The sequence below is a fragment of the Camelus dromedarius genome, chromosome 15 (assembly GCF_036321535.1).
Source record: "Camelus dromedarius isolate mCamDro1 chromosome 15, mCamDro1.pat, whole genome shotgun sequence".
NCBI lineage: Eukaryota > Metazoa > Chordata > Mammalia > Artiodactyla > Camelidae > Camelus > Camelus dromedarius.
The window spans coordinates 29327618-29354515 of NC_087450.1; the positions used below are offsets into that span (position 1 = coordinate 29327618).

Below are 26898 nucleotides of genomic sequence, written 5' to 3' on the forward strand. Positions count from 1 at the left end.
CTGTGTTTTCTCCTAAAAATTTCCCCTTTATTAATCTCTTTTATATTTCCCAATTTCTTGCCTGTGTTGCATTCCAGATTTCTTCAGATTTATCTTCCATTACATCATTTTTTTCTTCAATGGAGTCCATTTGCTTTTATCTATCCCTTGAATTCTACTTTCAGTTACTGTATATTTTCATTTCTAGAACTTCTGCTTCTTTTACAAAATGTTTGCTCTTTTCCTCATTTTTAAGTTTCACTGAACATATACTTATTTTATATTTTATATCTGATAATTCCAAGATGTGAACCACTTGCAGGTCTGAGTCTACTGATTCTCTTATACTGTGCCCTGGTTCCTTAGATGGTTTGTCAATTTTTATTTTAACCAACTTAATTTTTTTTCCTTTTTTCAATTTTATCAGGTAGAATTATTACAGTTTGACTGCACATACACATTATATTGCATATAAATACATATATACAATATACTGCACTTTTTTTAGTTTATATATATGTATTGATCATTGTCCTAAGAACAGATTAGAGCTTTAGCTTTTTAAACTTACATAGTTATCAAAGGAATAAGGCCAACCACAAAGTAAAAATCAACAGAATGTGGTAATCCAATCATAAAGGACAGTCAAATGTACTTACACATATTCAAGAAATCAATCATCTATTGAGCAACTTATTTTCATTAGAACTTTATCAACAGGAATTCTTTGAAGATGATGATTTGTACTGCTTCCGTCAGGCCCCTGGGAGTAGTAACAATCCAAGACCATTTAAAATTCTTAGCTTATGGTTTAGTGTGAATTCAGGCTGCAAACCAGTGTGAGGGCTGGTTTTTGGTAACAAACTTTTAGTAGAAATTTGTAAATTTTTCCTGTTAGGGGCAATATTCTAGAAAGATAATTTTCTTTGTTGAGAAAGAATTTCTTGATCACTCTTACACCTAGAAGGTATATAGCCCTATGGAGAAGGGCTATTATTGGAGAAGACTATTTCCTGCTTCATGTTTTACTTTGGCTGGGTCTGGGCTTTGCTTCCTGATCCCTGAGCCCCTACAAGGCCAGGAAAACAGAAGCTCACTTGATTTGGTAAATATCCTCCAGGCAATAGCCAGCTTCAGTTACTCAGCTTACCTCACTGGATTTTCAATTAGTGATTGGTCTAAACATTCATGCATTTTATCCAGCATTTTAGGTTGTTTTCTGCAGAAAGGCTTGTCTGGCAGTAGGTAGAAGATATTTCTCTGGAGGTGAAAGGTGGTTATCAAAAACTGTGTGTACATTTTTTTAAAAGGGTGCTTCTTCTCATCCTTTTTAAAAATCATACTGTTTAAATATAGGAAAGATGTTTTAACCCCTTAACTATGATTCAGGGTATTATAAACAAAGACTTGGTAAAGAATAACACTTACACGGATTACTCAAATATACAGGACTATTTGCCACTTTCTTAGTGTTTCTCAAATCAGAGTGTCCCATGGACACTCTGGGGGTGGGGCACAAGTTTTGCAAATTTTCATTTTGTGCTTTTATTTCAAAACTATAAAGAGAAAAAATAGAAGACTTAAAAAAAAACTACCTTAGAAACTAAAGCCAAAGATTTTTAAAATGGGATCTATAATCGTTTCCTTTAAAAGGGATCCACATATTATTCCAGTTATAAATATTGCTCCACACTAAAAGGCCTCACATTGCTATGCTTCGGTTACTGGATTAAACTTCTAAGTTCTATATCCTAGTCCTCAGCTGTATTGTAGTCACTGTACCTGATTATACAGGTATATGATCCCTTATCTAAAATCCTTGAAGGCAGATATATTTCAGAATTCAGAATATTCTGGATTTTAGAAAGGGGCTATAAGGCACATGTGACATGTTATATGATGCGTCAGTGAGGTCTGAGGTAGCACCCCATAATAAACATATTAATACTTCTGCACCAAAATGTATATTCACACTAAGAGGGGAGTAAATAAAGACCATCCATAGCTTTATTATCAGTTCAGATCATTTTTTATCACTAAACAGGTGGATGTTTTATCACTAAACATTAACTAAACAGGTTAATAGAAGTTTTGGCTTTCAAAGTATTTTGGATTTCTAAATCATGGAGATACAATTATAAAACCATTATCTGCTACAGACTGGAAAATCAGATAAATTTCATTAGAATTTCAAATAAATAAGATCTGATAAGGTAAGGAATTCACCTTAAGGTGCATGAACTTAATGTATAAACTTCGTAATCTTTTCCCCCAGCTACTGAGGAGTACCTTTTTGTCTCTACTTGTGTTTTAACAATTGAGGATACAGCATTAAGTAACCTCCTGAGAAGCAGGAAATGTATTATATTATGAATTTTAAAATGTCAGATGCACCTAAATGTATACAGAAATTTAAAATACATTTCAAAGGTAACATACTAGCTATATCGGATTAAGTTTTAGTATCTTTACATCTAACAATAAAAGATAAAAGATAAAAGATAAAGACGTAAGATAGAGATAAGCGGTACACTGTTCAGAACAATCTCTCCTGGTCCTTTGCTAAAAAGTTTCAAGAAACCTTTCACTCTTACTACACTAATGGCTCTGTTGTCACAGTTGTTAGATTCTACGGTAATATAGCATACAACTGTAAAGCAAAAGGCTTCTTCCTTGAGAAAGGAATATGTAATATGAAAACATACTGAACAGAAATTTGAGGGGGCAGTATATTTAAAGTTAAAATTGTGAAAGATAAGCAATTTCATTTTATAAAAATATTTACATCTGGTAGCAGTGAAGCAGAAGGTTGAGAATATGAGCTGAGAAGAGATACTGCCTGGATTCAAATCCCAGCTCTGCCACTCAACAGGGTATAAGGCCTATCAATTTAGAATTCTAACTGTCCCTATTTTCAATAAGACTGTTAGTACAAATTAAATGAGAATATAAAGCACTTAGAACAAAGGTAGAGGATAAGTACACAATGAATACTAGCTACAGAGATAATTATAACTGTTATTTATATTTAAAATTATTATTAGCATTCTTTCTAAAATAGTACATTTATAAATGTTGTATCTCTCAAATACAAAAAAATTAGGGTACAAAAGCAGTAACAATACTTTGTTTTGAAGTTTGGAAATTAAAAAAAAAACCTAGCATTAAGGATGGGTCTCCCTTATGTTCAATGATATCCTCTGGTAAGGTAGCCAATTGAAATTAGGACTTCTCAGAAGAGTGCTGCAATAACAGTTTCATCATTTTCTTTACAATGTGACTTTCACTTCCTTATTCTATCTGTTTCCATGAACTTTGTTATGTCATGTCAACTTTTTACCAATCATGCTACATGACAGAAACTTTCTTCAGATCTTTCTAGTTTAAATAATCTAAAAGAATTTAAACCATATAAACTTTCAGAACTTTTTTTAGTATTTTTTAATTAATGGCCCCAAAAGAGTCTAAGTTCCTTTACTAACAGCTCTGCCTGATGCTAACATTCTAACACACAAAAAAAGAATTTATAAAAATATTAAGTGGGGAGGGTACAGCTCAAGTGGTAGAGCACATGCTTAGCATGCAAGAGGTCCTGGGTTCAACCCTCAGTACCTTCTCTAAAAAATAAATAAATAAACCTAATCACCACCACCCCCAAAAATTAAGTAAATAATTACACTATCTCTGAAATAAAAAATGTTGAGTTTTCACTAGTAATGACATTCTTAATAACAAAAAGATATAGAGGCAAATATAATGCTATAATCAAAACAGGACAGAGATACACATATTTACATATAATTACATTTATTTGTATCCAACTAATTCAGCATCTACCATCTTGTTACAGAACCCTTGTAAGTTAAAATATTCAAAATAATTTATTCCAAGATATTACTTTCCAGATATTACTTATATTGTATATTTCAGGATAGCTGCAATACTTAAAAAATATGGACCTGTGTATAAAATTTATTTAATGACCCCAAAAAATCAGATCGTCAGTCCAGCAATTCTCATAAACATAAGTTTTTTTAGTGAATACTTTAGTATTATAAATCCATAGCAAATAAAAAATAACTGTAATTAATTCAGTTCTATTAATGATGTGTTTAACACTTTTAAAAAGTGCTTTTCAAATTATATTATTGAATCTCTTCATGTTACATTTTTCAATTTTAAATAAGTTTTTATCTTACTCATATTATAGTTCTTAGAATCCTAAATCTATAAGTTATTGTTTGTAAGATAATTTTTTTAATGTTAAATGTTTATATTTAATCTATTATATTATTTAAGAATCTTTATTAGGAAATAAATAGCACTGAAAAATACATCAAAATAAAATATGATAGTAATTTTTGATACCCCAAAGCAAATTTATTACAATTTATTTTTTCCTGGCACCCTTGAGCCAATCATTGAATATTTCTTTCCTCATTATACAGAAAGGGTAAATGACAAAAATCAATTTTGCTGTTTCTGAGAAGTTTTTATTACACTGGGGTGAAAGGGAACCATGCCATTCATTATGTTTTATTAGAATGGGAATGAAGTTGAAACCAACTCTTGAGCAATTGTGCTGAGAGGCCCTGAAGATGACTGGCAATCAGTGCCATGCTTAAAGTAAGGGATGATTAATCTTGAACAACATGGCAGCATCTGACCTAAAGTTGTTTCTCACCATTTTCACCCTACTAGTCAACTTCCTACTTAAAATCAGACTCAAATACTTTAAACATCTGAATTCCCGAAGTGTGTGACAAATGAATATGATTTTTGGTTATATTTAAGTATATACATTTATAATTTCTAATTCTGTCTTTTTACATGGTTTTAAGACATTTGCAAACTTCTATTGACTCGCCATTTTACCTCTCACCAAGAACTTACTGTCATCAATAACTTAATCTTAGAAATGTCAAAGAGCAAGCAGAGAGTAAGCCCCTTCTCAGATTTGTGGCTTTTCCATCCAATTGCTTTAAAGTAACCAATATAAAAAACCATATGCTCGACTAAGACAACCCTAGCAGAGGCTGTCATTCACTTAGCTCAGATCACTTAACAATGATTTCCACAGGGGGAAAAAATCTACTACAGAGTTACAGCATAGCATAGAAATCCAAAATGTTTGTGAATTTTATTAGAACTGCCTGGCAATTACTTCAATTCTTTAATTTAAGCTTTGTCTCCAAACAAGATTTCCTATATAATAAAAGGAATTTCCATTCAATTTCCCTCTCCTTTCCTCACTTTTAATCTCATTAGGAATAAACCATTTACTCAAGACTGGAAGCCACATTATTACATTTCCTAGATTTATTCAACAGTGTAACAAGCTTATTATAATAAGCTCAATATAAAATATTTTAGCAGTTTACAGATAACTTTTCAAAATCTTGAGAGTTCCTCATTTTTCAAAAACGAAAACAATTTTCTCATTAATTTATCACAGCAAAAATAAAGTGTAACACCTACTGAGCACATATCATTTGCAAGGCATTGTGTAACAAATCTAAGGCTAGAACTTTAAAGATATTCTATTAATGCGAAGTATCTGATAAATTTGGTACTCGTCAGGTAAGAAAAAAATAGGACACATAAAAGGAACTCACAACCTTTCCTACAATACATTCTTTGTTTTGATTAAGATTCTCTATTATAAATACTGTCTATCTCATAAAATCCAAAATTGAGGTTAGAGGGTAGATTCAAATCCCAAATGTACTACTGCAAAAAGACGTATGTTTGATTATAATGCTACATGATGTCATGTATCCAGGACAACTGAAGCATTATGGTCTCTTAGGGATAAAACTGCCTCTTGGTCATAGATTTAGGTGACACAGCATGTGATCCATTGTCTCTAAACAAAAAATGTGTGCAGCTGCATTTTCGAGTCAAGAAAGGGGGAAGGGCGGGGGGAGGAATGCAGAATACAAAAGGGTCAAAGATTTGTCTCATAGGGAAACTGTTTTTCAAATAGGGGTAAAAAAATAATAATAAAATAAAATAGAGTGTGTGGGCAGGGGACTATTTCTCCAACTCCTGCTAAAAGCAGAAAACAGTAAAATCTGGAGGGGAAAAATCTGTTGTGATAATCTTCCACTGAATCCACTTTTCTCCGAAATTAACTTGCCCAGACACATTGTGTAAACCATGGTTTAAATGACACTTCTATCTAAATAAGTTTGTTTTATTTGTACACAGCATATAGAGTTTTCCTACACATTGTTGCAGCATTTCCCTCCAAAAAAATGTCTCAGTTGTTCATCAGTTTCTCAGGGAAGTTAAAATGAAGCAATAGCTTAATAAGTTAAAAAAAAAAAAAAAAGCACATTTGCTTCTAACCGGTAAACAAATCTGATACTTTCTGTGTAAAGACCAAATACTTTTTTTTCACAATGAATCCCTAGCACATCATCCTGCCTTTCAGAGACAAATAATGATTTCATAGAACAGCAGTACTACAATAGTTCTAAATTGAGCACAAATTGTTTTCTGTCAAGAGAAATTGCTATTTCTAATAATTATTTTTAAAAAGTTGATGACAAAATAATTTTAAACTTCTATTAGTATCTAAAACATAGCACTAGTTTACGTTACATGTTATTAAATATAATGACAGAAAAAAAGCACCACTAGCTCTAAGAGTAAATCTAGCTGAGAAAACTCATCTCCTCAGCTTTTGGGATTGAAATCAATGCCATGTCTAAACAAAAATATGCTAAAGGCTGGAAAAAACTGACAGCACAGAAATTAAAAAATAAAAAACAACACAAAAAACAATATCCACGAATGGAGGGAAAAATCCTTACCATCTAGAATTTGAAGTAGTATCACCTGTGGTACAAACTATATAGTGATCAATTAGCCAAACAGCACTCTGGTTTTTTAATAGCCCTGAAATTGCACTTAAAAAGTTATTTTGAAAGGAACAAAGTTACAGAAACCTGAAAGTCAACAGATCTAATATTTTAAAGCACAAAGATAAACTTGGTTGGCATTTGAGTACAAACAGGTGGTATTCTTTGCTATCAAAATTTATGTGTAATATGATTTTCAATGCCTTGAATATAAGCCATAATTAGTCAGCCATGCAGTAAATCTACAGTGAATTACACTGTTCTACTGAAAATAACATCTTTTAAAAGCAGATTCACGATCAAAATAAATTTAATAAAGGCAGTCAATGATATCTCACTTTACTAATTGCTCCCATGTCAAATTTGGAAAGCAAGATTAAAACTTAAGACTGTATACTAGTTGATTTAATATCATGATTTTATAAGTCATTTCTAAGAACACAATAGAAGTATAATTTAACACAGAATTAAGTCCTTTTTAAATAGGACTAAACTAATGCTATATGTACATTTACTGAAGTAAAATATATTTATGCTAAAAATGATCAGATATGTATGTTATTACATAGACTATCTCCAGAGCATTTTAGAAAGTAATACTTAACCATAATAATCATTCAAGTTTCTAAATAAACCTACATGGAATAAAACCCAAATTCTAAGACACCACATCAACTGCAGCTGTGCACAACTACAGCGAACTAGTCTAGTTGTCATTACTAGCAGACAGGATCAGCAACTGAGTGGATCCTAGTTCCATTTGATAATACAGAGAACACTGAAAGAGAAAATGGCTGTTTTTCTCCTTGGAGGTAGATCAATGATTGTGGCGGTGTTTTTGTTTTTTGTTTTGACCTGTTGAGTTTGAGATGCTTGTGAGCTTTTAAGCAGAGTGGGCATTTGGGACATATGTGATCTAAAGTTCAGGGGAGAGGTCTGGTCCGGTATTTTGGAGTAGTTAAATCTGAAATCTGCCCATCTCTCTCCATTTCCACAGTCGCTACTATAGTCCAGATCAACATCATCTCTCATCTAGACCACTACAATGGTAGTCTATATGAGGACCCTAACCCTATGGCTGTGTTTGGCACAAACATATGCAGTGGCTCTGACAGTATCTTCCTAAATTAGTCTCCTTGTGTTATATGCCTGATTATCCTAATTTGTTCTCTATAATACAGTTTAGAGTATCTTTTAGAATGCAAATCAGAAAATGTCCCTTTCTTGCTTAATCCATCAAGGGGACCCTTAGGTCAAAGTCCAAAGTCCTTAACCTCATGTACCAGAGACCCTGCCTAACCTCTCTGGCCTATCTTTTGCCACTCTCTCCTTTGCTCCCCCCATTTTAGATGTCTGAATAGGGCATGCTTTCTCCTCCCTCAGGGTGTTTACAAATGCTACTCCCTTTGCCTCAAAACACACTTCCTTTTACCTAGCCCAGGCTAACTGCAATCATTCACATTTCAGCCTAAAAATCGTAAGGGAAACTTTCTCTAACATCCCAGACTAGAGAGGGTCACAAGTTCTATTCTTTCATAATATCCTATACTCTTTGATAATATTTGTCACACTTGAGATGGCTTAATACATATCTTTCCTGACTTACTGAAAGCTCCATAATGGCAGACAAAACAGCTGTCTGTCTTATTTACTGCTCAAATATTTGTTGTCTGACAGATCTTGATTCCGGCTCTGCTACTACATAACTGTGACATCTATAAAATGAGATGGCTGAACTTTCATTCTACAAGAATCTAAATGCTATTAAAAACTGAAATTCAAATATTACTAGCTTTCCTGTAGACATAGACATGGTTAAGACATACCTTTCCTACTAGTAGGTGTATTTCCTATATGTGTGTAAGTGTGTGTGTATAAATTACGTACACATAATTTATGTAAGTGAGATCTAGTACTTCTACATAAAAAACTCATTGGCTACTTACTGATACCACGGATCATGTAAAGTGCTTTACTAGTATTAACTCTTTTAATTTAACAACCCTACCAGGTAATTGCTATTATTAGTGTCCATTTTGTGTAGAAACAGATGCAGAGAGATTAAATAGTACGCCTAAAATCACAAACCTTGAAGTAGCACAATTGGCAAATAACCTCAGGGAATGTGGCTCCAGAGCTAACATTCTTCATTTCTACACTAGCTGCCATCTTACCTAAATGGCTTCATAAGTACAAAAGTCAAAAAACAAACAAAAAAATGCTCTCAGCAATTCATCTGACTCAATATTTACATTCTCAAACTAATGTTCATCTACTTGAAGTTAGTCCAAACAAGACTAATCCTGTTCAAATACTTCCTGTGCATTTCTCTTGTTACATGCTTGCCCCTGCTATTCCAAGCATCTGGATTGCCTACCTTCTCTATCACCACTCAGTCAAAACCCTAAAATTTAAGGCCCCATTTAATGACAATTTCCCTACATAATTTCTATTTGAACTTCTTTTAGGGATTTTTTATCTCTCCTACAATGCTCCAATTGCATTTATATGTCCTCATTTTAAAGTAGTTATTTGTGTCAACAGCTCAAAAGAAACAAATGACATGAAATCACCTTATGAACACTAAAGTTCTGTATCTTAAAAAGTATTTAATCCAGACTAAACCAAAATCCAGAGAAAGAGACTAGAAAACAATGGGCCCAACACCCCTGAGCAGAGCACCTCAGGCAAGCACAACCTGGCTCTAACTAGATTAGAAAAAGGTAAAACTGTACTCAACTTATACTGCATTGATATGTTTTATTTTTAATTAAACAAAGGAGGTATTTTAAACCAAACTACATGGAACAAAAAATTGAAGGGTAAAATATGATATTCATTAAAAAAAATTTACTGAGCACTTAACATTCAAGTACAGAATATTATGCTAGACACTACGTTCCATTCTGCTTCGTGATGTTTTCACTTTCTAAATTTCAGTTCTCTACTTAAGAAGTATTAGGAAAATAGCTTTATCACAAAAGAAAACTTTTAAACATTATTTTAATTCTATCTGAATAAAATGCTATTTTGAAGTAGTAATTGAAGGAAGTCTACTGTTAACCCATTTGTATGAACAACTATTAGAGGAAAAGTTTGACAAAAACAGAGATAATGAGTCATTAAAGGTACTGACACACCATAATAAACCTCCATTATGACTATAAAATCTACCCCATTCAATCCCACTCCTTGGGGAAAGTTCCTACTCCGTGTTCCCACAATACTGGAATCTATATCTAGAAGGGTATGTCACACACTGCAGTTATTTATTGACATGCATCTGATTCTTAACACATAGTAAGCATTTGATTTTTGTAAAATGAGTATATTCACCTTGTACAAATTAAATTCTCCTAAACATCAAGAGAATTTCCCTTTAAGCATTCTATATCTTATTTCTGTATTACCATCTTTGTATTAGGGAAAATCAACAAATTATGTTCTCAAAACTCTAAACAATCAATACTAAGCTATTAAACCCAATTATTTCTCCATAATTTAAGAATGGCCCTATGCATACATAAAGTAGCTTCGCTTTTAAATACTGTAAAAAGCTAAAGCATTAAAAGTCAAAGTACTAACACTTATGTATTTGCAGCAGAAAGATAATCCCATAACCCTGACACAATTTCCCAAAGGATCTTTAATATTTAATAGATTCTTAAATGTTCTCTCAATTATGAAGAAATAATCAGGGGAAAACAACAGGTTCAGAACTTTGTGACATATATAGACAACCAGTGGATGGTATTAAGTGGCAATAATTTCAGAGGAAATCAAAAAATTTTGCCAAGATTTTAGGGGGGAAAAATGTTACCATAGGATATAGACACTTTTGAGGAAAAAGAAAAAAAAAAAAAAGAAAAGGAAAAAAAGATACGACCATTTCTGAAATTAAAATGATCAGGAAGAGGATTATGGGAAGATGGCAGCTCTGGTGGCAGCAAATTTTTGATTCCTTGTAAATCTTCACATAAAAACAGGCAGAGCAACTAGAGAGCAAACCCCAAAACAATCGGTAATATTTACAACAAAACTATTTAACAAAGTCTCCCCACAAACGCCAAAATACAAAGGACTGAAACAAATCACCAATAGCCACAGGCTTATTTTCTAGGTGTCTAAGTGAGAGAAAACAGGGAAGTAATATGGTATCTGAGGGACTGGAGAAAAGAAGCACAAAGCAGTCAAAAGGTATTCACTAGAAAGCACTGAGAGACAACTTGTGAACAGAAGCTGAAACGATTCCAAGAGTGGGTGAGTGCAAAGGGGTCCGTCCACAGTAAGGCCTTTAGGCTAGTAACAATCAAGTCCCTTCGAGCTCTCGAAACTGACATTTGGGGCTCTCTTCCAAGATAGACCCTACACTAAAGAGGCAGGGCTGGGAATAGAAACAAAATTGAGCACGATAGGGATAAACAAAATGAAGGAAAGAGGGTCCAGATGGAATAGCTAGAAGTGTTTTTTATTGTATGACAGAATCAAATAGACAAATGTATCTGTTCTTTAACAAAAGAACGCCATGCAATTCCAGAAAAACCATGGGCCTAATAAATCTAAAATCTTTAGTATAATGGCCTGTAAGTTCCCTAAACCACCCCAAGATTCCTGAATATGCAATGCTCTTTACATCTTTGTGCTCTTAGATGTATTTAAGGTTCTCCACCCCATGTTTTAGAACTGTTCAGTCATCCCCCTAGGAGACTTCCTTGAATTATTTGCTTTGTCCAATCATGCTTCCTTAGCATCTTATATGGAACCCTATTATAGAACTTACTTGCTATTTCTGGTTACTCATAATTACTTGTTTACCATTCCAACTCAGCCACTAGAACAGTAGTTTTCAAACTTTTGATGCTATCCCACAATCAGAAGTACATTTTTATGAGATCCATGATATGCTTACATATATAACTGAAGCAAAATGAAATCAACACTTTTACCACGTACAACACGCTGAAATTTTCTATTTGATTGTATTCTTGGGTAGTAGGATGGTCAGGTGGGGTAGGGTAATTAGGTTTCATTCATTCATTTGTTTTTTTAATGGGGGTTGAATCCAGGACCTCGTGCATACTATGCCTGCACTCTACCACTGAGCTATACTCTCCCTTTCATTGTATTTTTTCGAAGAAATGGTCACAATTTACTATATTGATTCTCTATCATCCATTTAAGAAATACTGCACTAGATTATAAATCCTTGTAGGAAGAACTCAATACATTCATTTCTATAATCCAGAACAGATCATAACATTCAGTAAGCAAATGTTTAAATGAATGAATAAACACAACAGCATCCTGTACTAGAAAAGCAGAAGAGTTTTGAAGTCAAGCAGACTCATCAGCCACCAACTTATGCAATCTCTGACAAATGACTTAACCTCCTTACATCCCAAGGAATACCACCACTTATTTAATTCACCATAACAATAAAGTAGTGGCATTCCTGTCACAGAATAGGCATTCCACAAATATTAGTTTGCTCTCTGTACCTTGTATTCTTACCTACTTCTTCCAGAGGACAGATCAAGATGCAAACATCTCATCCTGGCAAGTATCCATTTTGCAAAGACTTTAGGTCTCAGCACAAAGAACATAAAGTTTTAAATCTGACAGACTTGGGTTCAAATACCCTGCTCTGCATTTACATGACTTCTCATTATCTGTTTTTTTTTTTTAAATTTTTATTGAAGTATAGTTGATTTATAATGTTGTGTTAGTTTCAGGTGTACAGCAAAGTGATTCAGTTACACATACATATTCTTTTTCAGTTTCTTTTTCATTATAGGTTATTACAAGATACTGAATATAGTTCCTTGTGCTAGACAGTAGGTCCTTGTTGTTTATCTATTTTATATATATTAGTGTGCATATGTTAATCCCAAACTCCTAATTTATCCCTCACCCCAACCACTTGCCCTTCTGGTAACCATAGTTTGTTTTCTATATCTGTAAGTCTATTCATTATCTGTTTCTTTACAGGAATAAAACACATCCTGCAGGGTTGTTATGGGTAATTAAATATTATACTCATGGGTCTAGTACAATACTGTTCCAGAACATAGTAAGCATTCAATAAAAGGCAGTAATTATTGCTATGATTATTAATAAATGTTGTTCAATCAGCATAGAGGAAGGAGAAGTTGGACAGACGCATAGGGTAAGCAAAAGGAACAGTAAAATCTTAATTTACAAGAAATTTCTTCCTTATTTTCTATTTCCTCTTTTAAGATAAAGAAACAAACCACAAGGATGTAAATTTATCAATTTCCTCAATTCTCTACCTCTAAGGTTATATTTAAAACTTAAAATAACTGTACTGTGTCAAAATTCTAATTTAAATATTAAATTATGCTCAGTGGGCTATATGACATAAAATGTGAAAAGCATAAATGTATTAATAATACATTTTAGGAAGAATTTCAATATGAGTTCAAAGTAAGAGTGGTTTTAGTTAACCCAGTTAAGCAGAAAAAATTTAACTGAAATTCTCATTCAAAAGTCTTTAATCTAATTTTATTCTCTAAAAATTGGTATTGTTTCAATATTTCTAATAATATTGCCAATGTCAGAATGGCATCACCCTTCTATTAAGTGATTTCCTTCCAAAAAAGAGTTTAACATAACTTTCAAAACTTTGATTAATGTTCTTTATTTTCCTCAATCTCATTTTCTTTTCTATAAATAAATAACCATGACCTTTCAAAAAGAAACGAGCTGAGGGTCTCTGTTCTTTTCCCAATGTGTTTTTCCCAACACACCTTTCAAACCACTTCTTAGGAAAAAAAGCCTCCAAGTAGCAAAAGAACCAAATACCTATGAAAATACAATCAAGAAGCCATGAATTTTCTTATACAACCTGCAAACTTTTAAGATATGAAGATAATTAATAATAATTAAATTTCTGGTAATTTAACAGTAATATACCTATTTAGAATCAAAGTAATTTTCCATTATCCATGCTGGTAGCAAAAAGATGGTTATTTTTAATGGTATGTATATTTAACCTTTATGGTAATACCTATTTTCTAAATGACTACTATAAGCCTTTTAGGTCTACAGTAATATTATGCTTATAACTGTCAATAAAATAAGACCTATGTAGGTGAGGGGACAAATTCTATTCTACAGGAAGACTACAAAATGGTAGAAATGATGTCTGTTGCTCACCACTATATTCTTAGCAATTAAATACAGTAGATGCTCAATAAATACCTGTCCACATTTAAATGTTCATTTAAGGACAAGAAAAATAGACTGAGGGAAATAAAAAAAATACATGAATCAAAATTAGGTCAAAGCCTTGAGTATAGGCTGTACTTGGTGACTTGCTTCCAAAGAGCAGAGTATGAACGGATGGGGAGTGAAACCTGACAAAGACCTCAAACAGGTGATCAAGGTGAGCAGCGTCAATTTTATGTTGTTAGTATATACTCTTGATATGCTATGATGAGAATGGCACTTCACCTCTGTTGTCTCCCTAAAGCCCATAACCCCAGGCTAATCATGAGGAAAACATCAGATAAATCTCAACTGAGGGGCAATCTATAAAATATCTGACTAGCACTCCTCAAAACTGTCACAATCATCAAAAACAAGAAAAATCTGAGAGACAAGAATTCTGCAACAGGAAAAAGGACACTAGGGAAAAACTAATGAAATCTGATTAAAGCATGCAATTTAGTTAATAGCAACATAGCAATTTTGTTTCCTTAGTTGTTGACAAAGTTAACAGTAGAATAAACTGGGTGAGGTATACTCTGTACTATCTTGCAACTTTTCTGTAAATGTAAAACTATTCTAAAATTAAAAGCTCATTTAAATAAAAAAAAGTTAAGGTAAGAAAAATAAAAAATACATGAATCAAAATCCCCTGTAAGTAAATGATGATAAAATGTTCTTTTGGTCCCTTTATATTTGGTTGTAAAACAGAGACAGCATTCTCATACAGTGGAAATAAAGTTACTGAACAAGTCTACAGTGTTAACTATGAAGTCACATATGACTAAAGCAGATGACCGCTTATTCTTGTTTCCCAAAGCACCATTCTTAGGCCTCAACACTTTAATTACTAACTCTGTGACAAAAAATCATTAACATCAGCTGTCACCTCTATCTTGAATAGATTATCCCACATCTTTAATCTCTAGTCCCTAAAGGTTATTTTCACCTTGTTATCTCCCACTCACCTTACATTCAACTAACAAAACTCACCATCTTCTTGATGATGCTCCCTTTCCAAACCTCATTCTCAAAGTTATTTATTTTTCCTTCAATAGGTCTCTCTTCTTCCCACAATTAATAACTAGTGCTGCACACTGCTGTCAAGTGAAACTTCCTCAAATAAGGCTTTTATCCTATCATTCCCAGACTCAAATGCCAGCTTTTTTTTTTTTGGTACTAAACTATGTTTAAATTCAGGAGTGATGTTTTCAAGATCATCCATAATTAATTATTCTTTTATACCATTCACTTTACAAGACTTTTCTAACCATCTCTCCACCTCATACTGTAAGTGCTGCCTTGCCTTTACTTAGAAAATAATCATATTCATTAAGCAAATAACATATATCTGAGAAAATAAGACTCTTCTGGGTGGTCAAAGACTGTAACTTTCTTGTGGTGACAAAACCTAAAAATACAACTAACAAAGAATATTGGAATTTGCCTCATTCAAGGCTGTAGCCTCAGTTCCTTTAAGTGAGTGGCACATGGTAGATGCTCAAAAAATATTTATTAAATAAAAACAAGGTAGTATAGAGGGCTACAGCACAGAAGAATAATATATTATTAGGGAAAAGAAAAGAATTTTCAGTTGGAGACGTGAAGGCAGGTCTAAAATACTATGATTCTAAGGCTCTCAGGGTCATCAAGATTTTAGCCAAGCCTCAAGTTTGAGTAGGTCTTCCAATAGTTTAGAGTATGTGTGCAGGGGCATTACAAACAGAAAAAAAAATGTATCAGCAAAGATAAAAAGTAGAATTGTTATACCACACTGAAGTAGTGAATAATGAACAGTTCCTGTAAGTTAGTGGAAGATAAGCTGGAAGAAGACTGGGACCAAAGTTTGAGAAGTCTTGAGAAGAAATTGGCATTCCTGCTTGATATAAAGGGTATGGTCATTAGGGTGATATAATCTTTAGGAAGATTAATCTAATGGTAGTAACACGGAGGTTAGACTTTAGAAAGCAAGTGCCTTAACTTTCTTCAAGAAGTCTCCCCTATCTACTCAAACTCTCTAGTTTCCTTCTCCTCTTAACTCTTAAAGCACCTGCCTGCATCATACAATTTAACTCCTAATTATATCCTCTTAAATTGTAAACCTTTTTTCCCCACATATATTAATCTTGTCTCTTCAACTTAAGAATAGAGATCAAATCTAAGCCCTTTTTTTCTTCCCTAAGAAATCAGCAAAGCACTGGGCCCTCAAAACTTTATTTTGGAGGACTTTTTTTTTTTTGCATTTATTCAAAACCCAGCTACTAAAATGACAACAATCTAAAAGCAATACACACACACATACAAGCTGCCATAAGAACAAGATTAAGCCTTGTTTGGGTGGCACTGTAAACAGTTTCACCTGATAGTGGGATCCCATTACTAATAATGTAGTTATCTTCCAGCATATGTTTTCAGTGCTTCCTGCTTTATATAAGTATTTCTTCACCTCATTTACTCTTCTTCAATTAAGCATTGCTCTCAGTGGTCAGCACACATATTCATTTCTCAATTGGGGGGAGGGCATAGCTCAAGTGGTAGAGTGCCTGCTTGGCATGCAGCAGGTCCTGGGTTCGATTTCCTGTATCTCTACTGAAAATAAATAAAATAAATTACCTCCCCCCAAAACAAAACAAAAAAATAAATAAACCAATCAATTGCATTATCTTTTCTGTACTGAAGAGCCTCTCATCTTTTTATCTATTAATTATACTGATTGAGAACCACTATGATGGCATAAAATTCTAATAAATGGTGCTGCTATAACTTCTTCACACAATTCTTTTAAACATTCTAAATGTTTCCTGTGTAGCATTCTTCAAGTAAAACTGATTCAAATAAAAACATGTTACAGAAATAATTCAAATTCACCAAAGCTTTTAGAAAATGAAACATGGTACACAAGTAACCAAGGATTGTATGTACTTAAATTCTAAAAATCTCCAAACTCTCCAAAAGTTTACCTTCAATCCTTTTTTATTTAAAATTACTTTACTTTTATAAAATTTTAATCTTCAACTCTTGACCTTTTATGTACTCTAAAAGTTAAATTTCACTCCCTTAAAATAAAGTCTGTTCATGTTAACAGTTATTTTAACTGTTAATACTTTCCCTCCAAAAAATCAATTAAGTATTTCATCCCTAAACAAGTATTTTCACTGGTAATATATTTCTATCTTTTCAGGTCACATTTTTTTTATGTTAAAAAGAAAAAATTTAGATTTTTATAAACTACCAAGAAGAAATCCTCCAGAATGTGATTATTTCTGATTATATTAGAACCTCTTATTAACGGTTCTGAAATTCAAACACTTTTTTCTCCCAGAGTAGAGAAACTCCATAAAGTACTCTTCTATTCCCCATCACTCCTTTATGGTAACTAATACTGCTGAGATTTTAAAGATGAATCATCAAAACGGCAGAAAAAGGCACAAATGTCAATATATTTTTACAAGGACTTCAAGGAAACAGAGACAAGTCTTCGATTCGAAAGAAAGAGATAGACACGAACAGTTCAGCTTTTTCCACTTCCCCATCTCAGAAAACACCAAAATAAATGGATGCAAAGATACAGCACAGTTACAAAGCCCCTGGCTAGCAGTGAAGCTTCAGCCCTAGTGGCGCTAGGACACTCAATTACACTCAGCCAGCCACGTGGCTGTCACAATCAGAAAGAAGACAGGAGAAACAGCGTAAACTAATCTGGAAAAATAATCGACCTCTTCCCGCAACCTCGGAGTTGGGGTAGAAGAAAGAATATCATTTCTTTGCACGCTAAGACTTTTTTTTTTTCTGTAATAAGAAAAAGAAGTATAGAGGCTGCTCTAAAGAGACTTTAAAGCAAAAATCAGGTCCAAGAAGATCCTGAATGTGCCCCCAATGAGTTAAGACACCGTAACTCTGAGAACTGCTGTGTGAACAGAAGCATTCTGCAAAGGGGTAATGGGGTGGAGTAAGATGGAGCACTCTGCACATGGGCCGCTTTCCCCTGACTCCCACCGTGTCCCCCAGGTTCCAGCCCTACCTCTGCAGCAACTCAGAAGGCTGAAGAGCCTCGTACACGCCCTCACGACCTCTCACCTACCTAGGAAAGAGGACTGAAGGGCAGAGATAACCACCGGCCCAGAGAAGCGACGAACAGGAAGTGCCCATATTGCGGCGCTGAAACACCAACTCCCACCCTTCCAAGGCAGCCGCCCTCGGAGGCCCCCGGGGCGCCCGCTGGGGGAGGGGCCAGAGTGTGCTGGGGTCGGCCCCCCAGCACACATCCGGGTCCCGCCCCTATCCACCCCAACGCCTGACCGCCCCGCTGCTCGAAGTTCACTCCCAGCCGCGCCCGGCGCCTCCCTCGGCACTACTTGGCCGGGCCCAGCCAGTCCGCCCGGGGCCGGACGAGGACTCCACGCTCGGCACGTCTCGCTGTACTTCAAGCCGGGGGAGGGGGCGTTGCAAAGCCTCCCGAGGAGCTTGGGGCGCTTCCCCTCACCACAGATTCGCCCCCATTCAAGCCATAAGCGTCCTCCGGGCCACCTCCGAGCCTTCCCGAAGAGCCGGCACCGCTTGCCGCGGTTTCCGCCTCACGACACCCGCTCCTGGCTAGTCATTACCTTTCAGGAAAAACTCTTTAACTCCTCTCGGGTCCGCACTACCCTCAGTTCGTCACGCCACCCTCCCAGGAGCCCACACACCACCCAAGCCGCGCGCAGGGCAGACCCCCGCGCTGGCGCCAATTCCTCACAGGACAAAAATGTCCGGGCGCGTCACGGGACAGCCGCCTCCGTTCCCCAAGCCCGGGGTCCGCCGCACGCGCTGCCTCCGCGCCTAGGAGCTGCGCCGCGGATCCGGGCGTGGAACGCGGACGCCGGGCGGCGTCCGCCGGGGAAGGCGCCGCTCCACCCCGGACTCACCGTCAGCTCGGTCGCCGCAGCGGAGAGGCGAGGGTCGGGCTGGGGAAGACACAATATGGCAGAGCACCGCAGCTGTTCCCGGCGGCTTCCAGCAGCCGCCTCCGGGAAGACGCGGAAACGAGCAGGCAGCGGCAGCTGCGGTGGCGGCCGTGGCAGTACCACATCCCCCTCTTGCTCTCTTCCTCCCCCTCCCTCTGCCCTCCCCCGCTGCCATGGCAACGCGGCGCCAAGGAGATTAGCCCCGCCCCTACCTCCGGTCCCCGCCTCCGGCGACCCCTCCGGAGCGGGGCTCCGCCCGTCCCTCCCTGTCCCCTCCCACATCTTACCAAAGGGCTGGGCCCGGGACCCGGCAGGCTGCCCAGAACAGCGGTTGGAGAGGAAGGGGGATGTAGTGTCCGGAAGGGCGGGACTCACGCGGAAGGCAGGGCCGAGACGTTGTAGGCCAGTCGGCTTTCGGTCTGAGGAGGGGCTGGGGAAGGCGGGAAAATGGAAAGGCCTCGCCTATCCCGGGAAGGACCTACAGGAGTGCGGCGGGGCGCGGCGCGGCCGTTCAGTGGCCGAGACGGTACGGGGGCAGAGCAGGGCGGAGGTGAGCGAGAGTGGCCGCCAGGCTGGTCCGCCCGCGGTGCCGGTGGTGGGACTGCGGCGACGGCCCCCAAAACCTGAGCTTCTGTGGGTTTCCCTGAGAGCTTTCCGCCGTTGACCAGGCTTTGAAAGCGCTTTAGGAACGGTAAAGAATTAATAGAAACTTAAAGTAGTATCCCCCTCGCTTGACTGAAATTTTGTGTGGAAACTAAGCTTAGTGTTTAAGAGGTAAAAAACAAAACAAAACAAAACAAAAACTTTGGAATCAGATCCAAAATTTAAGAAACATAGCATTTACTGAGTGCTCATAAGTGCTGGGGACTGAGCTAAGTCCTTTACATGCATTGTCATAACCATAATGCTAAAATAGGGTTGTCAGATGAAATACAGGTGTGCCCAGTTAAATCTGAATTTCAGATAAACGTAGTATAATTTTTAGAGTAAGAATCTTACCTTTGGAATATACTTCCTGTTTTTTTTTGTTGTTGTTGTTTTTTTCCCCTTAATCTGCCAACCCTATCCTAACTCTTATTAATTCCCACTTTACAGATAAGGAAACTGAAGCTTAGAAAAGTAACCTATCAAATAGAGGGTGAGTGACAAAACTGAAGTTCCATTTTATTGCTGTCATTGTGATCTGATAATTACGTCTCTGAATGCCTATATCCGCATCTTCAAAAACTAGATTATTGATACATAGCTCACAAATGTATTGAATGGATTTTTTAAAAGGGTATATGTAAGAGACCTGGACAGTGACTGAAGTGTAGTAGGTGTTAACAGAAGTTCATTTCCTTTCTGAACAATTTTTTTTTAGTTGAAGTACTGCCAGTTCCAATGTGTCAATTTCTGGTATACAGCACCGTGTCCCAGTCATGCATGTACATACATATATTCGTTTTCACATTCTTTTTCATTAAAGGTTATTACAAGATATTGAACATAGTTCCCTGTGCTATGCAGAAGAAACGTTTAAACATCTATTTTTATGTATAGTGGCTAACATTTATAAATCTCAAACTCCCAAATTTATCTCTTCCCACCCTCTTTCCCCCTGTAACAAAAGATTACTTACTATGTCTGCAAGTCTGTTTCTGTTTTGTAGATGAGTTCATACTATCCTTTTTTTCTTTTTTTTTTGAGAGTCCACATATGAGTGATGTCATATGGTATTTTTCTTTCTCTTTTTGGCTTACTTCACTTAGAATGACAGTCTCCAGGTCCATACATATTGCTGCAAATGGCATTATTTTATTCTTTTTTATGGCTGAGTAGTATTCCATTATATAAATATACCACAACTTCTTTATCCAGTCATCTGTCGATGGACTTTTAGGTTAGTTCCATGTCTTGGCTATTGTATATAGTGCTGCTATGAACATTGGGGGCATGTATCTTTTGGAATTAGAATTCCCTCCAGATATATACCCAGAGGTGGGAATGCTGGATATATAGATATGGTAAGTCTATTTTTAGTTGTTTAAGGAAACTCCATACTATGTTCCATAATGGCTGCATGAAACTACATTCCCACCAGCAGTGTAGGAAAGTTGCCTTTTCTCCACACCCTCTCCAGCATTTATCGCTGAACAATGAATATTAACTGTATATTCACTATGTGCCAGACTTTAAGTATCAAGTAAGCAGAGTATGAAACAAACACCTACTGACAATAAAGCAAGTCAAGTTGTGGGGATGACAGAGATACAGAAAAATTTAAGGTATTACAATATATAATAACAAAAATGGATGTGTTTGAGCCCCTCATTCCACAGATGAAAACACTGTGTTTCTGTAATTTGTCCAGAGTCATCTACTGGTTCCATTTTTTTCTCATTACACTAGCTCTCATAAACTATAAGGGCCTCATAGATACATTTAGAGTCAGAGGCCACAAGGCAAATGTACAAGAGTTGCTTTAGTTTCTTCCTTCAGAGTAGTCACTGTTGCCCCCTCATGTAGACAAATTCAAGGAAGTTTCTAAAGGAAGAGTTTAGCAGAAAGGGAGCAGACAAAAGAAGGAAGAAAGTCTGAGAGAAGGCGGCTTCTGGAAAGTGACAGCATCCTCAGACCTCAGTTTTGTTTTCTCTCTGCTGGTCGTTATCATGGTAGCCACTAACATAATATAGGTATTCATCTCCTTATAGATTATTATACTACTGTCTTACTTGATGTAGTGAATGTTAGTTTCTATTTTCCCTTCTAATCTACTTTAAACTCAGGTGACCAAACAGTCCTCCTCAACTCTAGAAGAATCACAGAATTTGAGAGCTGGGAGTTATATATACTTTAGAGAGGTATCATCTAGGAGCCAATCTATCATGGATGGGAAAACAAATTCAGAAACTTTATGTTAACTTATCCAAGTCAAATACTGAATCTACTGTACCCTCATCCACTAAGTTTTCTCTGCTGACTGATTCATACCAGAGAGGCTGGGCCCATTTAAATAATCTCTGACAATAAAGCTCGCTCAGGTCTCTTAGGAAATCTGTCACACTTAGTTTAGAGTCCAGGGACACCTGCATACTTGGAGGCTGCTTTAGAGGAATTTGAATACCTATCAAGGAAAATCTCTGGTTAAAAATAATAATGATTCAGAGCGAGTAGATTTTTCCCAAGAGTTCACAAGACTAAAAAGGCTAGGAAACCAGAGCTTACTCTTTAGGAAAAAGAGGATCCTTACATTTAAGATATTCTCTAAAGCTTGGACTCTTTCTCCAAAATACTAAATATGAAAACGAGTATGTGTGTGTATATGCATGACTAGAACATTGTGCTGTACACCAGAGACTGACACATTGTAAATTACTGTACTTCAATAAAAACAAAAAACAAACAAAAAAACTAAATGCTTTCAAGCAACATATTCAGTAATAAACTTTACTAGAAGATAAATGCATTGGAAAATATAGTGTTTAAAACAATCTCATGTTTTGGCTGAGAAGTGATAGGAACTCAAATATACATGTTTATATTTTAAATGTATTTATCATTGTATCACATATATTTATGTGTCACTAAAAATAACTGGTTTACCAACAAGGAATCTCTACTTCAACCCCCTTGAGGTCAATGGTAATATCTTTTTCATCCTTATAGTGTAGTTTCTTAGAATAGCTTTTGAAACAGAAGTGATGTTCAATAGTATTTTTCAGTAAACGAAGTAAGTTTCCTCAAGTTACATACCAACACTAGGATATAAGATTCCTAAGTACTGATCTGCCACTTGGACTCAAAAGGTAGAATTGTGAATGAAAGTTTAATTTTTTTTATTTAAGGGTCTTTGAAAGCAAATATCTGTATTTAATCATATTTATAAGCCCTGGTATTGGCAGTAATTTGGCGACTAATCCTCCTCCTGAGGACAGTAGAAAAACTCAGTAAAATATTTAAAAAATCAGCCCAAAGGCATCAGAGAGCTAACAAGATAGGAATTACCAGGCTATGATCTGAGGAATGGTGGAGGCCTCGGGACATCCATTTATCCATTCCATAGAAGATTGCTGAGAGGATGAGCAGGGATGGAGGACAATGATTACAGTCAGGGTATACTAAGGGGGAAGGAAGAGAGGTCTGTTGAAGCCCCTTTGCTTAGGACTAGGAATCCAAATGGCTATATCCTAGAAGTAAAGAGAAAACATCTCATTTTAAAAACATCTCAAGACTTAGATTGGGTTAGGATAATTCCTTTTAGCTAATGCCCTGAAGCCCTTGTTGGAAGCATACTAAAATGCTATCTGGAGCAGAGCAACATAGGCCTCAAATCCTTTCTGCAAACAATTTTTCAAGAGACAGAATGGAGTAACAAAAAGTAATCAATCTAAATGTCAGATAGGAGAAAAATGAGGACATACAACAGACAACAAGACAAATAGAAAGTACTTAGTAAGATGGTAGATTTAAACCTAAATATATTACTAATTACATTAAGTGAAAGTAAATCCTAATGTAATGAAAAAGATTGTTTTGATTACCGATTGCTATGTAACAAAGTACCTCCAAATTTAGTGTCTTTAAACTACCACCATTTAATTATATTTCATGATTCTATGGGTCAGGAATTTGCATAGGACACAAAGGGAGTGGCTCATCTCATTTCTGGGTGATGTCTGCTGGGGCTGAAACATCCCACATAGCTTCTTCATTGTCATGTCTGGCATCTCAGTATGGCTCCAATGGTGGTCAGCTGGACCAGCTTGACTGAAATCATCTGTGTAGGGCACTGGTTCTCACTGTTGATTAAATTCTTTGGTTTTTGTACAAGTAGTTTCATGACTTCTTCCGCTTCATGTAGTCTCTCCTTGAAGATAGGCAAACTTCTTATACACAAGCTCAGGGCTTCCAAAAGGATTAGGCTTGGAACTAGCACATAGTCATTTCTACCACATTCTATTGGATAAAGCACATTACAAGCCCAGAGTCAAGGAGAGGGAACTATATAAAGATGTAAATATTAGGAGGTGTGATGAACCTGAGGCCACCAATACATGTAACCAGCTAGCACAGACTGTCAGACTGGACAGAAAAATCAAAACCCAACTGCATGCTATTTACAAGGGATAAATGTAGAATATAAAGATGCAGAAAGGTTGAAAGAAAAGGGATAGAAAAAACTAAACCATACAATACTACCAAAAGAGAGCTGGATTAGATTAAGTAGACTCTAAGACAAAAAGCAGTACTAAAGGTAAAGAGAGATTCTTCATAGTGATAAAGATTTAATTGGCCAGGAAGATTTTTAAAATTCTAAATTTGTGTTGCCCTAATAACATAACCTCATAATACATAAAGCAAAAATTTCAGAACTCTAAGGAGGAATAAAAATTTGGTAATTTTAGTGGGAGATGCTAACGTGTTATTCCTGATAAAATAGGCAGACAGAAAGTTCAGTAAGAATATAGGTTTGAACAACACTAATTAGCAAAGTTGAGTATAATGGCATATTGAGTACATTTCTATAATTCTTTACATATGAACAAACTCATCACTTATATTATTTCTATTTGGGCTTATGAAGCTGGACGGACATCCAAGGATCCTGAGCCTTCAGGCTGGTTGGAACATATCTCTGTTTCACAGATATGTTTACCATTGTGTACCTTTATCTTGTTTATTAAATAAATGTATTAAGTTCCTATTATATGCCAGGCCCTATACTTAGCACAGAGATGAAAGCTACAGTTAACATAACAGACAAGCCAATCAGAAAATAAAATGTGGTACTGTAAGTGCAGTGATAAGGCTTCACATAAGGAGCAATGGGAACCAGGTCCTAACTCAGCCACAGGAGATGATGTCTGAGCAAACTATGAAGAAAGAAAAGAATATAGAATAGAAGTGGCAGTGTTGGGGTGGGGAGTGGCCCTGCACCTAGCAAAGCCTGGTTGTGTGAGAGATGACTGTTCAAGTCAAAGAACTGCCAATCCTTTGGAATGTCTGAAGTATAAAAGTTTGCTTGACTTAGGAGTTATCTGGTTGCAAGAAACAGAAATTTGTGCCAGCTGGCTAAAGGAAAGGAGGAATGAATGTAAAAATAGGCAAGGATTAATATGAGACACAACTGTGGGAAGCACAGTCAACTCTACGAGAACTGCCTTCCTCCTTTCTCTCTCATCTTCTGGTCTCTAGTCTCTTTGCATGTCTGCTTTATTCTCTTTGCATATTGGCTTCTCTGCTTGCTTTCTGCTTGTATGTGGCCTGTGTCCCAAATAGTGATCCTGGCTCTCCACCAATTGCCCCCACCCAGTTTGCCCAACTTTTCTGCTTAGCAACCCATAGTTATTATTAACTCAGCCTCAGGGTACCAATTCCAAATTCCCAGGAGCTGTAATCTGCCTGGTATAGTTTCAACAAGCATGTAGATCAGGGGTCAGCAAACTACAGCCTGGGGATGGTGGTGGGGTTGGGGAGGGAGTATGGCTGTCTGCTGCTTTTGTAGATAAAGTTTTAATGGACCACAGCCACACACAGTTATTTACATATTGTCTGTGTCTGCTTTGGCATTTGCAAGGACAGAGTTGAGTAGTTTTACCAGAGAACCTACGGACCGCAAAGCCAAACACTATACTATCTAGACCTTTCAAGAAAAAGTTTGTTGACTCTTGCATTGGACAGTGGGATTCTGAGACATAGGGCTGTATAGAGGGTTGGGGTTGGGGTGGGTTGGGAGTCAGCTCTGGTAATGGAAGTTCTGAGAGGGGATAACCCCTTCCCCTCTGTAGAAAAAAGGATAATGTGGAGAAAAGGCAGCTGAGGAATTGTTTTGAGAAAAGAATTGTTTGAATGTTCTAACACAGGAAAGAAAATAATCAGTCTAAGTATGCACTAAATTTTTTACACAAAGGGTGGGAGAGTGCAAGACAGTTACTCCTTAATCTGGAGAAGTTCATTAAGCCACTAAATTTAGGAGAGCATGTCACTGTAGCTACCTTTAAATAACCCACTTATGGCAAATTTCCCAGACCCTCCATAGTTAGCTCTTGCTGAGATGAACTGGCTAAGGCACAATGTTCACTGTACATACAAAGATTTTTAAATGCACGTCAAGAAGATTGAATATTTACCTTTCAAAAGAGGGAAAGAATGAGAGAAGAGGCACTGAGAGAACGAGACAGATAGATGGAAAGACAGAGGCAGATGGACTGAGATTCAGGGGAGGGGGAGGTGAAATCTAGAAACTGAAAATTTACCATTTTGGTAAACTTAAGATCATTGTAGGGAAAATCTTTCATAAATAGTCTTTTGGGTTGAGTCAAAACACTATTGGAGTTTAAACAATGTTAGAGATCATTCTAGTCCTTGCTACACAAAGCGTGATCTGAGCTCACTCGGCAGCACTGGAACCACCAGAGTTTATTAGAAATGCAGAATCTCAGGCCCCAGCCCAGACCCACTCGTTAAGAATTGCATCTTTAAAGATTGTACAGATGATTCACAAACACTAAATTAAAGTATGAGAAGCACTGAGTTAGAACAGTAGTTTTCAAACCATTCAGAGTAGAGCAGTGGTGGTTTTGTTTTGTTTGCGTGAAATATGACAGGGAGTCCAACTCTATCAAATGATCAAAGTGGACATTCCCTGGTTGAAGATGGGTGGATGCTGACAAACAGAGAAGGGCTGGAAAAGCCCAGGTATTGCCATCCAGTGTTCCTCCAGGAATAGTTTGAAAACCACTGATAGAATGAATAGAAGTAATATCAGAATCTTCAGGGCTAGGCTCTGTCAAATTCCCAGGCCCTCTTCCACTTCTACCTCATTGAGAACTTCCACTATAATGAATCCCTGTTAGTGATGCGATACATCCTGCCTTGAGAGAGATGGAATTTTTAAAGAC

At 36.5% G+C, this 26898-nt stretch overlaps 1 protein-coding gene and 1 long non-coding RNA gene across 5 annotated transcripts in view; one reads left to right on the forward strand and one right to left on the reverse strand.

Moving 5' to 3' along the window:
* FOXN2 (forkhead box N2) overlaps positions 1-19159 on the reverse strand; it is a 50829-nt gene extending 31670 nt beyond the window's left edge. The window contains exon 1 of one of the 2 annotated variants that reach the window (XM_031466972.2): positions 18977-19159. The gene's annotated coding sequence lies outside the window, so the exon portion shown is untranslated. Of the gene's footprint in view, positions 1-18153; positions 18327-18976 lie in introns of those variants that run through there. The other variant, XM_031466973.2, reaches the window with a different exon arrangement.
* Positions 19160-19321: 162 nt separating this feature from the next.
* The window catches only part of LOC105092355 (uncharacterized), a 286171-nt gene continuing 278594 nt past the window's right edge, over positions 19322-26898 (forward strand). For all 3 annotated transcript variants that reach the window (XR_010384187.1, XR_010384188.1, XR_010384190.1), the window contains exons 1-2: positions 19322-19565; positions 20111-20153. This is a non-coding gene — a long non-coding RNA (uncharacterized LOC105092355). The remainder of the gene's footprint in view (positions 19566-20110; positions 20154-26898) is intronic.